Here is a 17,972-nt window from a genome sequence, read left to right as displayed (position 1 = left end):
TTATAGGTTCTTGGAGGCTCCAGTGTAGAAGGTCCAAATGGTGCCCCTAACTGCAACCGCAAAACTTGAATTCAGGAATTTTAAATCTAATTTATATGTGCCCGCAATGAGCAGGCCGCAGACAGCCATTAAAGCTCCTGTGACATATTCCATTAAGTTTACATATTGCCCATTGCAATCAACACCTCAGAGTAGCGATCGAATAGCTGAAATACTATGATGAACCAGTGTGTTACGTACCAATAGAAAAATTTATGAACCAGAGCAGTAACATGCTAAAAAAGAAAGTAAGTTATCTAACTCCCCAGCTACTTCCCGCCAGCATTCAGACAGGCTGTTTTACTCAGGACGCAGCAGTAATCCCATTGGAAATGAGTGGCAGCAGAAGAGACAAAGCACATCACAACAAACAATGGTCAGTGCAATGTTTTTGTTGATCAATTTTATGAGCTTTCAATATTCTAGTCTTTCACATTTAGTTTTGTTCTGGCTCTGTAATATTGTGGCATCTAATGTAAAGAGACTTCTTTCACCATTAATCCCTCTTGTCTTATTCTTCAAGGGATCATTCTGTTACGATTTTTGCTCATTTTTATAACGTGAATTCTGTTATCATAGTCAGTACAATAAAACTGTATCCAGACATAAATAATCGGAAATTGCATTCTCTATGACTTTTCTTATCTAGTAGCTACTTTTCGATGTGACCAATGACATAGGTATTTAAAAATTAAATTTTAGACCCCTTTCCCTAAACTACCATTTCATTCAGTGTGTATAAAATTATTTATAGCTTAGACTGTAGCATCTTACTCCCCAACTTAACATACCGATTTTCATTAAATTCTGTTCACCCATTTTCTCAATGCTCTGCATTGATATGGACTTAGCAACAAAAATACAAATTCATGCATTTCTCAGACATAAATGATAGGAAATTAAATTTTTTATAACTTTAATTATGTAGTATTTATCGGTAGGACCACTAATAATGTAGATATTTAAAAATTAAATGTTAGGCTTTCCTCTCAACTACCATTATTCACTAAGCGTGATAAAAATTATTTATAACCTACATTGCAGTGCCTCATTCTCCGACTTTACATACCGATTTTCATTAAATTCTCTCCAGCCATTTTCTCGTGATACCTGTACATAGATACAAACAGACAGAAATGGCAGAAAATTAAACAGTGCATTTCCTTGTTACTATGGACATGATCGATACAAAAATACCATTCTTTTCAAATTCTGAGCAATGTACAGACAAAACTCTTATTTTATATATATCATATTATAAATTTAGATTTACGAACTATGAGAACCTTTTGAGGTCAGAACAGGGGTCCGGTAAGGGGATGGTCTCTCTCCCCTTATGTTCAGCTGTGCACTTGAAAAAGTTGTGAGGGAATGGAATACAAGAACGAGAGGGGGAATAGGACTTGGAACAAAAAATAAAGGAATCACGATTAAGTGTTTGGCATTTGCTGACAAGCAAAAGAACAAATCGCCGAATTACAATAGCAGGCAGGGAAGATAGGACTTAAGATTTATTTCGAAATGACGAAAATCGTGAGGAATATACTTGACACTCCCAAGAGAAATAAAGTAGGAGCTCAAAAAATAGAGCTGGTGAAGAGTTTCAAGTACCTAGGACAATGGATTGAATATAACAAGCTTGAAGGGAAAGCTATGGAAGCGAGAAGGACTAAAATGAAACTAGCTTTCCAGAAAACACATACGCCAGGCTGAGTGGCTCAGACGGTTGAGGCGCTGGTCTTGTGACCCCAACTTGGCAGGTTCGATCCTGGCTCAGTCCGGTGGTATTTGAAGGTGCTCAAATACGTCAGCCTCATGTCGGTAGATTTACCGGCACGTAAAAGAACTCCCGCGGGACTAAATTCCGGCACCTCGGCGTCTCCGAAAACCGTAAAAGTAGTTAGTGGGACGTAAAGCAAATAACATTATTATTATTAAAAACACATACAATAAGAAAGCCCTCTTGGAACACCAAAATAAGGCATTACAACAAAGTAATTAAGCCGGAAGCACTCTATGCAGAAAAAACACTAGTCATTGGGAGGAAATTACAAATGGAGAAATTGGAAAGCAAGGAGAGGAAAATTTTGAGGAAGATCATGGGTCCCAGATTCGAAAATAACAAACAATTTTTCTATAGAAACGAAGCCCTCTATGTAAAGTCGGAGAGACTCTTGGATACCATGAGGAAAAGGAGGATTGATTTCTATGGACACATTTTTCGAATGAGTCCTGACAGATTAACTTAACAGATCTTTGACTTCTTTCACAAAAAGAAGGCTAAACCCAATTGGTTTAAGGAAAAAAAAAAAAAATTTAATTGCTTATGGCTTTTAGTGCTGGGACTTCAGCTCACCAGGTCTTTTGATTTGACACACGTAGGCGATCTGAGCTTCGTGATGATGAAATAATGATGAAGATGACAGATACAGCCAGCCCCCGTGCCAGCCGAATTAACCAATGATGGTTAAAATTCCCGACCCTGCCGGGAGTCTAACCCGGGACTCCTGTGACTAAAGACGAGCATGCGAACCATTTAGCCATGGACCGGATGTTTAAGGAAGTGGAAAAGGGTCCGAGAGATCTTAAGACTACCAAAGTCCTGTTAAAGAATGGTACAGCCAAAACCGTGACCAAAGACAAAACTACTGTAAGAGGTTCCAAGTTAAGATCAACACCAGAAAACCGATTCAGATATCAGAGATGGGAAGAAGGAGGAGATCAGATAGATTGAAGAACTATTGGCAGAAAAAAAGAGCACAGTGATGTATCCCAAAGATGGGTGATTCAAAGTGAAGAAGAAGAAATTAGATTTAACCCTACATAAACAATTGTGACCAGTTGCACCGAAACGGACTCAAAGTTTGCAGTGGAAATTTTATAGCAGAGTTGAACAAAATTGTCTGGGATGTAAAAATTGCATTTCTGTGTTTTGACTTCTTGTACCTATAGGTCTTCTTAATAAACTAAGTTATCCAGTAGTTCGATTCCTCGCCACTTGATATCATAATACCAATATAGTTGGTCCATTATTGGACATTATAAATTTTCCAGCTAACTCATTCCTGGTTGCCAGCGTTTCACCCCAGTGTGCTAAGTTGGACTCATCTTTTTTTTTTGGTGGGCGAAGAAATGGAGAGTCCTAGGGCGAAAACTATGCCCTTTTACTCATCTGTGTCCAAGGAACAGCCGATGAGTCGGAAAATCTTAATTCATTGCACTGGCGGGGGTAAAAGCGATCTGTCTTGTAGGTAGAGAACCTACAAGTCAAGAGAAGAAAACCCCTCTTCGCTACATTAATTTGGAAAATATAATCATGATCGTTAGTGGCGGTGAAGAAGAAGGAGTCTTCTTAACAAACGGCTTTTCAGGGTATAATGTAGAGGTATTTAGTGGACAGGTCGTGCTATAATTTGGAAAAGGCCGAAATGAATTTAAGGCGGGTCATACATGAGCCAAGGACTGCGGTTTTTATAACGAGTGTTAGGCTTCTTGGTCCTGATGACTCGTTTTAGTACTGAGATGCCCTGATCGGTAGACTGGGCTTGGAGTATTCTAGCCTTGGTCATCTTGGTTAACTTATTTATCTGTGTTCTAATAGTCGGAATACGGACTTCTCTGCGTATCTTTCTATTAGATCTCAGAATGGGAGCGCTTGTCATCTTTCTGAGTATTTTATTTTGGAAAACTTCTAATCTGGAAAGAGGAGTTTTGGGAATATAACCCCAGGCCTCGCACCCATAAAGCAGTATGGGCCTGATACATGCTAAATAGAGCTTTCTCTTGATGGAGTTTGAGATGTATCTATTATAAAGCAGAGGTTTCAGGTTGGCCACACGTACCCATGCTCGTTGCAGGGCCTGTTCTATATTCCCTCTCCAGATAAGACTTTTGTCCATTGTTAAGCCAAGATATTTGATTTGATTAGTCCAGGACAGGGCGGTATTGTTAATATGAAGATGACCCGGTCTATCAATCAATCAGTCAATACTGATCTGCATTTAGGGCAGTCGCCCAGGTGGCAGATTCCCTATCTGTTGCTTTCCTAGCCTTTCTCCAAAATGATTTCAAAGAAATTGGAAATTTATTGAACATCTCCCTTGGTAAGTTATTCCAATCCCTAACTCCCCTTCCTATAAATGAATATTTGCCCCAGTTTGTCCTCTTGAATTCCAACTTTATCTTCATATTGTGATCTTTCCTACTTTTATAGACGCCATTCAAACCTATTCGTCTACTAATGTCATTCCACGCCATCTCTCCGCTGACAGCTCGGAACATACCACTTATGATACAGATGTTGATTCCCATAGGGAATCTGAAATATTTGTCCTGAATGAGCAAATTTATAATACCAATATAAATGGTCCGTTATTGGACATTATAAATTTTCCAGCTAGCTCATTCTTGGTTGCCAGCGTTTCCCACGGTATGCACTAGCCAGCGTATTGGTAGGTGTGCTAGGTACCAACTGATGAGCCCACCCTAGCACATGAGGGCGAAACGCTGGCACCAAGAATGAGCTAGCTGGAAAATTTATAATGTCCAATAACGGACCATTTATATTGGTAACATACCACTTAGTCGAGCAGCTCTTCTTCTTTCTCTCAATTCTTCCCAACCCAAACATTGCAACATTTTTGTAACGCTACTCTTTTGTCGGAAATCACCCAGAACAAATCGAGCTGCTTTTCTTTGGATTTTTTCCAGTTCTTGAATCAGGTAATCCTGGTGAGGGTCCCATACACTGGAACCATACTCTAGTTGGGGTCTTACCAGAGACTTATATGCACTCTCCTTTACATCCTTACTACAACCCCTAAACACCCTCATAACCATGTGCAGAGATCGGTACCCTTTATTTACAATCCCATTTATGTGATTACCCCAGTGAAGATCTTTCCTTATATTAACACCTAGATACTTACAATGATCCCCAAAAGGAACTTTCACCCTATCAACGCAGTAATTAAAACTGAGAGGACTTTTCCTATTTGTGAAACTCACAACCTGACTTTTAGCCCCGTTTATCAACATACCATTGCCTGCTGTCCATCTCACAATATTTTCGAGGTCACGTTGCAGTTGCTCACAATCTTGTAACTTATTTATCACTCTATAGAGAATAACATCATCCGCAAAAAGCCTTACATCCGATTCCACTCCTTTACTCATATCATTTATATATATAAGAAAACATAAAGGTCCGATAACACTGCCCTGAGGAACTCCCCTCACAACTATTACAGGGTCAGACAAAGCTTCACCTACTCTAACTCTCTGAGATCTATTTTCTAGAAATATAGCAACCCATTCAGTCACTCTTTTGTCTAGTCCAATTGCACTCATTTTTGCCAGTAGTCTCCCATGATCCAACCTATCAAATGCTTTAGACATGTCAATCGCGATACAGTCCATTTGACCTCCAGAATCCAAGATATCTGCTATATCTTGCTGGAATCCTACAAGTTGAGCTTCAGTGGAATAACCTTTCCTAAAACCGAATTGCCTTCTGTCGAACCAGTTATTAATTTCACAAATATGTCTAATATAATCAGAAAGAATGCATTCCCAGGCCTTGTATTAGAAAAAATAATTGCTTGGGTCTTGCTGGCATTTATTTTAATTCTGTTCCGAAAGCACCACTTCCAGAACAGTAAGATCCAAGCTTGCAGAGCAGAGATGGTATCTCTGTTTCTCCTTCTAGAGGCATAAACAGCTATATCATCAGTGTACTGCTGGATTTCTATTCCCTGCCACTGAGGTAGATCGTTCACATATAGGGCGTAGAGTATAGGAAAGATTTTTCCACCCTGAGGGACTCCAGCTCGAAGCCTCCAAGGGGTGGAATTTTCTCGGTCTACAGTAACGTAGAATTTCCTATTTGTGAGATAGGAAGTAATACATTACATACATACATACATACATTATCATTATAGACTGTTAAGCCTTTCAGCGTTCAGTCTGCAAGCCTCTGTGTATTTACTAAACGTCGCCACAATCCTCGATTTGCAACTAGTGTTGTGGCCTCATTTAGTTCTATACCTCTTATCTTTAAATCGTTAGAAACCGTGTCTAACCATCGTCGTCTTGGTCTACCTCTACTTCTCTTACCCTCCACAACAGAGTCCATTATTCTCCTAGGTGACCTATCCTCCTCCATTCGCCTCACATGACCCCACCACCGAAGCCGGTTTATGTGTACAGCTTCATCCATAGAGTTCATTCCTAAATTAGCCTCTATCTCCTCATTCCAAGTACCCTCCTGCCATTGTTCCCACCTGTTTGTACCAGCAATCATTCTTGCTACTTTCATGTCCGTTACTTCTAACTTATGAATAAGATATCCTGAGTCCACCCAGCTTTCGCTCCCGTAAAGCAAAGTTGGTCTGAAAACAGACTGATGTAAAGATACTTTTGTCTGGGAGCTGACTTCCTTCTTACAGAATACTGTTGATCGCAACTGCGAGCTCACTGCATTAGCTTTACTACACCTTGATTCAATCTCACTTACTATATTACCATCCTGCGAGAACACACAACCTAAATACTTGAAATTATCGACCTGTTCTAGCTTTGTATCACCAATCTGACATTCAATTCTGTTGAATTTCTTACCTACTGACATCAATTTAATCTTTGAGAGGCTAATTTTCATACCATACTCATTGCACCTATTTTCAAGTTCCAAGATATTAGACTGCAGGCTTTCGGCACAACCTGCCATTAAGACCAATCGTCAGCATAGGCCAGACTGCTTAGTACATTTCCACCTAACTGAATCCCTCCCTGCCATTTTGTACCTTTCAGCAGATGATCTATGTAAACTACGAACAGCAAAGGTGAAAGATTACAGCCTTGTCTAAACCCTGTAAGTACCCTGAACCAAGAACTCATTCTACCATCAATTCTCACTGAAGCCCAATTGTCAACATAAATGCCTTTGATTGTTTTTAATAATCTACCTTTAATTCTATAGTCCCCCAGTATGGCGAACATCTTTTCCCTCGGTATCCTGTCATATGCTTTCTTTAGATCTACGAAACATAAACACAACTGCCTATTCCTCTCGTAGCATTTTTCAGTTACCTGGTGCATACTGAAAATCTGATCCTGACAGCCTCTCTGTGGTCTGAAACCACACTGGTTTTCATCCAACTTCCTCTCAACGACTGATTGCACCCTCCCTTCCAAGATGCCAGTGAATACTTTGCCCGGTATACTAATCAGTGAGATACTTCGATAGTTGTTGCAATCCTTCCTGTTCCCTTGCTTATAGGTAGGTGCAATTACTGCTTTTGCCCAATCTGAAGGTACCTTACCAACACTCCAGGCTAATTTTACTACTCTATGAAGCCATTTCATCCCAGCCTGCCCACTATACTTCACCATTTCAGGTCTAATTTAATCTATTCCTGCTGCCTTACAACAAAGGAGTTTATTTACCATCCTTTCCACTTCCTCAAGCATAATTTCACCAACATCATTTTCAATCTTGAATAAATAATTTGGAATGACATGGAGGTCCAGAAGTTTGGCTATTAAATTTTCATGCTAGACGGTGTCAAAGGCCTTTTCTTTCCAGGCTCTCAAGCAGCTCCGTCCAAGGTCACGGCTTAACACTTGGCTCTTCCATCACGACAATGCTCCAGCACATCGTGCTAATGTAACAGTGGATTTTCTTGTCAGATTAGGGTTGACTGTGCTTGATCACCCTCCATACAGTCCTGATCTTGCCCCATGTGACTTCGCACTCTTTTCCAGAAGTTAAGATGACGCTGAACGGACAGCGTTTTTCATCCGACGAGGAGCTTCTGGCATCATGGGATCGAGAGTGTGCAAATGTAACCGAAGAAAAGTGGCAGAGTTGGTTCGGTGACTGTTTTCGATGTATGGAGAAGTGTATTGAGTGTGGTGGAAATTAGTTTGAAAAAGTCTAAAGCGTTCACTCACATTGCAAAACTTTCCTAGTGCCCTTTGTATAATGGGACGCGTAAATGTTTTGTTATAACTTATTTTTATTATTTGTTTGAAAGGATCAACTACTTTCCAGACTATCTGGGCTGCCACGAGAAAATACTTTAAGGCGAAACAAAATAATATTAAGCTAGAACGTTCAATTATACACATAACAATATTTCTAAATTTACAAAAGAGTTCATAAACAATCAATCAATGTCACAATTAAGAAAACTTAAAAGAACACTTGAAACAGGTAATACAAATCCTAAAAGTAAAAGGTGCGAAAGAGGAAACCAGCAAAATTGTAGATGAACTTGTTTATAGTACCTTCCAGAATAGTTCTCAACCAAACTTCGTACAAATATAAATTACTATCTCAAAAAGATACTGGAGGAGTAAAACACCTAGCAAATCTCGGGGAGGGAACGACGTCCAAGAATAATCAATAACGACCAATATTAGCTTGGAATCCATAGTTAAAACTAAGAAACAATGTTTAGGTTTTGATCCACCCTATCAATACACATCACTTTACAAGTGAATTATTTAATTGAAAAACATATTAAATATATTTAGGGACATGTTTCCTCTCTATTTGAGGCTTCATCAGCCATAAAATCATGTGGTAAATTACAAAACTCAAAATTCAGAAATTGAAAAAAATGGAAGAACCTAAGCTTTTTAAGGCCATTTTTGAGAAATGCAAAAATAAATATAAATACATTATTTACACAAATTGACCTCACTTCTTGCAAAATCATTTGTTGTCTTCAATGTTAAAAAATGAAATATAATTTGAAATATGACATGCCTGCCATAACGTCTCATATGGAATCAATGTCCATTGTTGCTGACGTATTTAAAATGGAAGTTCCTTTTGAAACTGTTGAGAAAACATTGGAGAACAAATATACACATATTTAATGAGGTAATTTAACACTTCTTACAAACAATCTTTCTGCAAAGTTAAATATGAACGACCTCACTTGAAAAACGTTGCAAGCATTGTTGGAATCTGGTAGTTTCAGTGTGTTGACTGGGAAGATCGAAATTCTAGCCTCGGAAAAGGTGTGGTACTAAATCCATATCAGAACATTTAAAAGCATTAACTTGTAGAATTTTCTTTCAAATTGAGCTATTCTGGTAGAAGTAATTTGAAGCCTTATGAGACCTCCTGTCATATGGCAAAGACCAGCGCTGCATGACCGCCATATTCGTGGCTTAAATCTTAAGAATATTCCATTTTGAAAAAGCCAAGGTCAGGAAAGAAAGAGATTAAAAATTAATGGGTTCAAAACCCTCGGATATCTTAAGAAAAGAGATTCCGTCACGAATGTATGACATAAAAGCTTACCATAAATGAAACTCCCTATAGCTGGTTTAGACTGAGCCTCGCTCTGACTTGCTTCTCCCCACGCTACTGCGCATGTTGTAGTTTTGTTTTCTTTCGCCCAGCAGAACTTGGCTAGTGGCGGAAGGGGGAGAACAGTGCTATTAGTGGGGGAAAGGGGAAATAGCTCAGCCTGTAGTAGGAGCGGGAGGGCAGGAAGTTTGAATTAGTTGAGGTGACTTCAAATTATTAATTTTTTGTGATGATAGAAGCGATGGTATTTGTTCATATAATGCATTTTTGTTCTCTTGAACGTCATTTACATGTTTGTTTGTGTTAATACTCTGGTCCAAACCTATATGAATATTTTCGTAATTGCTCATCAGGTTCCCTTGCTTACTTTTTTTAAAATGGTCAAGTCTTTATTTATGTCAGTATATTGGTGACCAGTATCCCCCATACGGACACTCATTGCAGAATACTTCTTGTGTCTGTTGGCATTGATGTGTTCGAGATATCAAGATTTTTTTCATTTTCTGAATTTTGAGTTTTGTAATCTACCACATGATTTTATGGCTGATGAAGACTCAAATACAGATGAAACATGTCCCTAAATATATTTAATATGTTTTTTAATTAAATAGTTCACTTGTAAAGTGATGTGTATTGATTGGGTGGACAAAAACCTAACATTGTTTCTTAGTTTTGACTGTATCAATACAGATCTATACGATGAAGTTCGTAAATTGTACGAATCCATAGTTTCTGCAGTCGCTGAGTTGTATTGTAGCATTCTGGATGCCGTTTAAATACCACTTCAGCTGTATAGGTATGGCGAAAAGTGGTGATGAAGAAAGTGTTCAAACTTACCGAGATTATTTAATTAGCGAGAAACAAAATAATCTACTTGTAAGACTTGAAATGAAACGCATAACAATAACTTCTAAACTACAAAATAGTTCTTAATCAGTCAATGTCACAATAACAAAATCTACAAAATTTATCTTCACACATAATTAATAGGTAATAAAATATGTTGTATACAAGGAACTTGGTATACAAGGCACAACATAAAAGTTTATTGCTTCAACACATTTATACAATATGTACATGAAATAGAACAAAACTTTTCTTGAAGCTTGTTGAGTTGCACACGTTTAATGTTAATATAAGGTAGTAGGCTGAGGGCCTGAATAATTTTACATTTGTACAAATTGAGATTCCTATATACATTCAATCTTGTCTTGATGAGACAGTCTGTTCAAACGAGAGAATGTTCTTGATAGTCGAAAACTGTCGGTCATGATTAATAACAAGTGGAACTTGTAGAGAGAGTTCGTATTAGCAGAATGCTAACAGGAGGCATATAACTTGCAAGGAACTTGCGTCTAGTGTTCATATATAGCAGAATGCTATGATTGGAGTCGGAGCACTGTAGGGGACTTGAGTGAGTATCCGAAGGCTTGGATGGGTGCTCGACGTGGCTACGGGATGCAGGATGAATGAGGCAATGTCCAGAGGTGAAACCTCACGGCCAGGAATCAGGCCACCTGTTCAGAACACATTTTTAAGAGGGTGCCTCCGTCTCTGACTTGCGGTGTAGCCTGGTTGTTGGACACTGTGGGAGTCCTGGAGAGGCGAGAAACATTGCTCCTTTTATAGCGCTGGCTGACGTCACAGACGATCACGTCAGCGCTTTGCAGTCTGCCTCGTGGTCTCTGGAAACATCCATGTCGGGCGGGCTGCGGCGCTTGTAGGCGCGGAGGACACACACAACAGAATATCTAAAAGTAAGCAATCAATAAAATGCCCAGGCAGCGCCGGGTTATATAGCTAGTGCTATAAAAATTGTGGCTACCAACATATTCTTGTTCTTGTGAACACTCGCTGGGGTAGGTGTTGGTGGTTATTGTTTTAACCCTTTCACTCTGGTTGACTGCTGTAGCAGTCGGGAGGGAGCTGTGCCACGCACCCGGTCGACTGCTGTAAAAGTCGCGTGCCTTTCGGCTGTTTTCCGTTTCACTGCGATAGACTGCTGTGGAAGTTCGGCCTTGGATGTCTCTCATGGCTGTCTTGGGAGTGTATACACTGTAGTTATGGCTATGTACACCAGATGACAGGAGTAAACAGTTCGAAGATGAAAGCAATATGTCCGGTATGCTACTCAATTCGCACCTAGTTGCTCCCTTGTGCCGACGTGCTTGTGCTTCTTGACTTAGCTTTCAATTGCTTTGAAACTGTGAAAGGCGTGTTGTCAGAGGAAAATATTGCAGAGGAAGCTCTTGCCCTCATATTGGGTAGTGACTTTGAAGAAGGTGACGATGATAGCGATTTATCATCTGATTCTGGTGACGGAAAAACTTCAGTCACACCTGCTTCAGGCACGTTTTCTACTCCAGTTACCACTTTGTCATCTGAAAGGTCCACCTACTTCAATGATTTGACTGAAGATGAAGATAGTAAGGATGAAGATTAGGTGCCTGAACACTGAGCAGAAAACTAAATTGGAAAAAGTAGAACCTGAATCCAAAGAAACATAAGTTCGACGCAGCTAACTCCGGATTGAAAAGTTGAGTGGAAGAGAATGAAAAGTGCTAAAAATATAGTCGTAAGCTTTTCACCGAATATGCATTACAAATAAAATTTAAAAAATAATTTTAAACTCTGCCTTTCCTCTCCTCACGTCATGAGCCGACTGTGGACTGGAAAGGGGAGCAAGACAGGTATCCTGTACAGCGGGCTCAGTGAACCACCCGCTGCTTGCGTCCAGAGGGTCACACCACCATACTCGCTACGCCGGAGTTAAAGGGTTAAGAGGAAGTACAACTGGGCAACCATCCTCTGTTAACACTACTCAGAAAGGAAAATGGAAGAAGTCCAACACTTCAAAAAAAATGAATGTATCAACAAAAGAAGGAGATTTAAAATGAAGGACTCCCTTGTCTTTGCAAACTTAATAGGCAGTGTCAGAAAAGAACAGGAGTTGATCAAGAGAGGTCCAATAGGAAAGTTGACAGTGAAGAGCCTGGCACAAGAATGAGAAAACAATGCCTGACTCAGCAGCTAGGACCATGGTGGTTGTCAACCCACACTCCCAAGTTCAGAGTCCCTGGTTCCTTTCTTAATCACCTATCAAAAAAAAAAAAAAAAAAAAAAAAAAAACAACCACCCCAACAATCACACGTATTTATAAAATTCCCCAATCTTTGCTTCCATTTTTTTTGGGTTCAGGTAAACCTAAGTTGGTGAGCAAATTTCAGAGGCTGTAGCACACTATTTCAGGATTATAATAACATTCAGTGATATTCTTTGAACTACTTTTGATGTTTGTAAAAAATATCTTTAACTAAACCGTGCATTATTATATTTTTTAGAGACTTCTTTTTTACAATTTGTTTTACGTCACACTGACACAGATAGGTCTTATGGCTATGATGGGATAGGAAAGGCCTAGGAATGGGAAGGAAGCGGCCGTGGCCCCAGCATTTGCCTCGTGTGAAAATGGGAAAAACATGGAAACCCATCTTTAGGGCTGCCGACAGCGGGGCTTAAACCCACTATCTCCCAAATCCAAGCTCACAGCTGTGCGGCTCTAACTGCACGGGCAACTCGCCCGGTTTCTTAGAGACTTGCACCATATAACATGAAAGTGGGGTGAATAGGAACAATGGGAACAAAGTATAAGAGAGACCCTCATTCAAAAAAACTTATTTACCTGTGGATGCTGAAATAGTTAAAGTCAAAAGTTTTGAAAGTCAATACATTTAGCAACAGAGAAATTCAAAATTTCAAAATCTGCTTTACAAAGATATGTTGCTATGAAGAAGAAAGGAGGACAGACAAGTTTGTCACATGATTTTGAGGAGAAATTGGTAGAGTGTATTCTGATATATTGTGAGTGGGGTTACCCGCCGAGTACTTTTGATGTCTGATGTTTAAGTATTATTTAGACAGAGAAAGATCAAACGTTGCTAAATTCAGAGACAATATGCTAGGAATCGATTGGGCCTTCTCATACCTGTCTCGATGTAGCCTTTCCCAAAAAATGTGTCAGAATGTGAAATGTAGCAGAGCAAAGGTGTCATCAGCAGACATCAGGAAGTATTTTGACGAACTGGAAAAGACTATCGAAGGTGTCCCTCCTGAGGCGATTATCAATTACGATGAAACCTGTCTTGCTGATGATCCAGGTTGGCGCAAACTGATCTCCAAGAGAGGGTGCAAATATCCCGAAAGAGTGATGTAATACATCTGTGAAGTTTGCAGCAACTGCCGACAGGATGCTTTTACTGCCTTATGTCACCTATAAGGCTCAGCATCTGCATGATTTATGGACAGGAGGAGGGCCATGCGCAGCTTGATACAACCAAAGCAAATCAGGCCGGATAAATGGATGCTGCTTTTTTGATTGGCTCGAGAAGATAATTATTCCATACTGTAGGTGCTTCATTGGGAACAAGGTGGTTATTGGAGATAATCTAAGGTCTCATTTTTCTCCTGTTGTTATAAAGATGTGCAAAGGGAATGACATTTCCGTAGTGTTTCTGCCTGCAAGTTCAACACATATGACCCAGCCTCTAGATTCGGTATTCTTCAGACCACTAAAAGTTGCCTGGCGCCAAGTGATGGAGTCATGGAAACTGAAGAGAGGAGGCAACAAACCTCTTCGCAAGATGTTTCCAAGGTTGCTAAAGCAGACTCGACAATATGCAGGATAATGTGGAAATGAACATCATGTCTGGGTTCAACAAATGTGGAATACAGTATATCTATTAAACAGGAAGAGCATTTTGGAGAGACTTCCAGGCTGCAAAGAAGTAGAAGATACTTCTAACAGCCTGGATGTCAATGACAGACTGACAAGTTTTCTCAAAGAAATGCATGACGGTGGTGATGAAGAAAGCAACTCTTTGATGCCTGATGAAGAGCAAGGAAGCGAGCCAAACAATTCAGAACAAGGAATAGAGGAAGGAAGCTGGGTGAAAGTGAAGTTTTTTATGATCGAGGTGTGGAAAACGTCTTCGTAGGAAAGGTACTGAAAGTGATAAACCCAGGACAAAATTACCCAGGAACATTTCTCAGACAGTCTACGAAAGTGTTTGGTATTTATCTATTCCCAAATGTGGCTGGTGAGTTTGAATTCGAGCAGACACAGATGATGACTATTCTGAAACCATGGGTTGTAAGATCCCCCCCCAACATGGCACTACAGCCCTTGAAGGGCCTTGGCCTACCAAGTGACCACTGCTCAGTCTGAAGGCCTGCAGATTACAAGATGTCGTGTGGTGAGCACAACAAATTCTCTCGGCCGTTATTCTTGGCTTTTGAGTCTGGGGTCGCTATTTCACGGTCAGATAGCTCCTCAATTCTAATCACATAGGCTGAGTGGACCTCGAACTAGCCCTCAGGCCAGGTAAAAATCCCTGACCTGGGTGGGAATCGAACCCGAGACCTCCGGGTAAGAGGCAGGCACGCTACCCCTACACCACGGGGCCAGTGCGGGTTGTAAGAAAGGGAAGATATAAGATTTCAGTGAATTGTGAAGATTTTTGGATGGTTTGTTGTGCCAACCATGTAAATTCTGCACCCATAATAAATACATTGTTCTTTATAAGCTGCTCATAGAAACATACAATGTGTCCTAATTAACCTAAACATTGGTCAGAATAGGGACATCCATTTAAAATACCCCAATGATGGGGTCAATTGGGACAGCCCTTTAAAATAATATATCCAGTTCTACAACTGTAGGAGAATATTCTGTGTGTATAAAATATAAACACTTGAGTTCCTTTTTAATAGAAAAAATTACCCCATTAAAATTAACCAATTGGTTCCTGCAAAAGTTACCAAGCAAAAACCGAAAAGACTCCCTATTCACTCCAATTTATGGTATAGAATTTGCTATGCTTGGTAGAGTAGATATCTGATGCCAATTAGACAGTGCATGCAGACTTAAAATTAAACAATCAAACAAATAGATTTTGAAGAATCGATACATTATTAGTAAGTTAATCCAAGACCAGCAACAATTATATCAGTGGGCAATTTGACTAACACTCAGGGGCCACGATGAGACAGATACATCTGACAACCCAGGTATTTTTCGAGGTTTTCGTGATATTATCTGATGTTTGCTACATGATTGTTCTGTCTCTGAAGCATATTTATATTCGCCACTGCTATCAGATTATTATATTTTAGCTAAAAATATTGTGGTGCTGGTCAGTAAAAAACTAGACCGATTGGGGAGGAGGAGGAGATGGTGTCACAGCCCTGCCAGAGTAAAAAGTCACAAACTGCTACTGCCTACAGATTACGATGTATCTCGGTTCAATCCAACATACTGTTCCAATAAACTGGCCAGTTATTTCTGCCTCTTTTGGTTACATTTTTATTGCATGGTACACGTAGGTTTAAATTATAATAATTGAAACTTTTAAAAAACAGTCAGTATAAATGTTAGTTTAAAATTATTTAGCCTAATTTAATGTAATCCTCTAAATGTTCATAAGCAGCATCCGACTTCTGGAATAAAATTACTTATAGCTGGTTTCAGCATTCTGAAGAAATATTGTAAATAGCTGGCTCCTGTTGCAAGCAAACATAAGGTAACCTGTAATTTCACTTTTGCTGGAATAGCAGCTCGCAAAACAGTGCCTGTTTTTTGAAATAATTTTAGGAATGATCGTTTCAAGCAAAAACTCAAACTGCTCTGATCCAATCTAATTAAATATCTGTATTCTCTGAGATCATGTTTCAAATTCCCTTAACAGAGTTGCAATTCCTCCTTTACTATCTCTTCTTAATAGGCATCATCTTGTCCATAATTGTTTCCTATTACTGATAACTTCATCTTCGATTTTCTCTATTAGGGCAGGTATGATCAATTAAAATTAGAATTAAAAGTACAATAGTTCCACCTTTTCAATACAAATTCAAGTAAAGTGAGTTACTTTACAGAAAAAACATTTTTTAGGTACAAGTTTCGACCCATTATCAGGGTCATCATCAGCCAAAAGCGCGAGTGGCACAATGTATCAAACAGTCCATAGAAATAGTAAAAAAGTTGCAAAAACATAGTGGATTTGACATTATAAAGATGAAGAAGAAATAGTCGCAATTGTGATAAAAGTTTCAGTAATGTAGGCCTTCTTAGCTGTCATTGAAGGAAGAAATCAAGACGATCAATTTGGATGTCGAATCTTGAGATTTGTAATTCTTTCGTTATGAAGTTCTGACGCCTTGCACTGAGATGTGTTGTACGTATTACATAACTTATGGAAACCCAAGAATCTTTAGAGTTGTGTATCACTCGTTATGAAGTTCTAACAGCTGTATGTCATCAAAGGTTGTAGTGGTGTTAAGAAAACAATTTATGCACACGTACTGAACAATGTAGAAAGATGATACAGAGATGTCATTAAAAGATATTAAAGTCCTAAAAAAAGTTGCAGTAGTGATTAAAAACTCTCAATTTTTCTCATTTTCCTCCTTCGTGGAACCATGTTACTGTACCCTTGAAACATTTCAATAAACTAACTCGTCCAATATCTCTTTGTCATGTGATCACATCTACGCCTCAGTAAGTTACTCGGCTGAGTAACACAGCGAGTGACTAGGCCCAGCACTCGATAAGTGCAAATACACTATAGAGAATACGTGCCACTTTGCAAGAAATTGATTGTCAGCGCACCTAGCAGGACGGCCTTGAAACTGAGTGTAGTAGTGCCATTATACACTATAAATAATGCCAAAAGTGTCAGTTTCTAAGTCACCTTTAATTAAAAAGTGGTAACAGGAGTTTTGTCATTTCACATCGGGTGGTAACATTATATTCTGTGATGTTTGCAGCAAGGAGATGAGTGAAACTTATTTATGTTTCCCCCTAACTAGTTATTATCAATTTAGCAAAATAATCATTGTATTTTAATTGATGCATATTAATATACATAAAATTGAAGCTTCCTAAAAATATTTTAGAACCTATTTGAGAGTCTATTTTAGGCAGCTGACGTTTAAGGTCAGACCGGCAATTGTGTCACTGTCAACATGTCTCTCAATCAGTTTAGTACAGGAGAATACGGAAGTGTCCAGTATTGTTTATAGTGTATGTGGTACGTTTAATTCCGCGTTAACAAACAGTACTGCACACGAAACTGCTCTGGACACAGTTGTTAATTAATGTTGAGGCTACCTCGATCAGACTGTTCATTGCGTGCTTTAAGCAAATAGGTCGCTTGGGGTTGCTTTCCTGTAGTTTCCCCCTCCCCTACTGTATTTGGTTTCCCGTAGAATCCCGTTCGTTTTGGTTCCGCTATAGACAAATACAGTAGAGACAATACGCGACACTGAGCGAGATATCGAGGGACAGCTATTGGAGCTCACTCTAGTGGATAGACCTGAACGGTACTGATTCTGTCATAAGAGCACGTGTATTTTTGTGTGAAGTTTTTGGTGTTATTTATGCGTTTACAGTGAGTTGACATAATTAAATAGTAGCATGTGTCATTCCTTGATATCTCCTCTCAACATGAGGGGAAAGGTATGTGCTGTGTTTGACTGCAGTAATTACGAAGTAGAGAAAAATGCGCGGTCGTTCTTCAGGTTCCCTAGTGACAAGAACATGTAAGTAATATTG

This window comes from Anabrus simplex, chromosome 14 (genome assembly GCF_040414725.1).
Source record: "Anabrus simplex isolate iqAnaSimp1 chromosome 14, ASM4041472v1, whole genome shotgun sequence".
Lineage (NCBI taxonomy): Eukaryota > Metazoa > Arthropoda > Insecta > Orthoptera > Tettigoniidae > Anabrus > Anabrus simplex.
The sequence above is the reverse complement of the archived record's forward strand: the minus strand, read 5'-3'. Positions refer to the sequence as shown.